Source organism: Leuciscus leuciscus, assembly GCF_965113295.1.
Source record: "Leuciscus leuciscus genome assembly, chromosome: 20".
Lineage (NCBI taxonomy): Eukaryota > Metazoa > Chordata > Actinopteri > Cypriniformes > Leuciscidae > Leuciscus > Leuciscus leuciscus.
The window spans coordinates 1071477-1071721 of record NC_138744.1 but is presented as its reverse complement, the minus strand read 5'-3'; positions in this window follow the sequence as shown (position 1 = coordinate 1071721).

The following is a 245-nucleotide window of genomic DNA, read 5'->3' as shown; positions in this document are numbered from 1 at the left end:
ACCCACTGTAAATAAATCAATAATTTGACACAAAATATTTATTTAAAAAGGAGTTGTAAAAACGATTGTATTGCTTCCGCTAAAGAAAATAGTCCGTTCCGTCTCTACGGTTAGAATCCTGCGTCCATAGCAACGCTCTGTTTTTCATGGAAACGGTGTGTTATACTTTAGCAGCAAGAAATAACACACCGCATTCTACATTAGAATTCAACCAAGCTATGTAATAAATACAGTTATGTGGTTAT